The sequence below is a fragment of the Nanorana parkeri genome, unplaced genomic scaffold (genome assembly GCF_000935625.1).
Source record: "Nanorana parkeri isolate BGI_ZX_2015 unplaced genomic scaffold, ASM93562v1 scaffold2820, whole genome shotgun sequence".
Lineage (NCBI taxonomy): Eukaryota > Metazoa > Chordata > Amphibia > Anura > Dicroglossidae > Nanorana > Nanorana parkeri.
In genome coordinates, this window is record NW_017309088.1 from 101,469 (window position 1) to 101,697 (window position 229).

Consider the following 229-nt stretch of genomic DNA (forward strand, 5'->3'; position numbering starts at 1 on the left):
GTGCATGGCATACACCACAATATGGTGCACGTGTATGTTATCTGCGTGTGTGGGGGAAGGGGGGGGGGCTTGTGTTTTATTTATTTACTTTTCTAATTATTATTTGTTTATTTATTTTTATTGTCAGCCGCTGAGGACAGCTAGCTTTTTGCGGGGACCCTTCTGATATAAGTTCATGGTTGCTAAAGCGACTGTGCCGCCCCAATAGGGGCATAGAATATGAGATGCA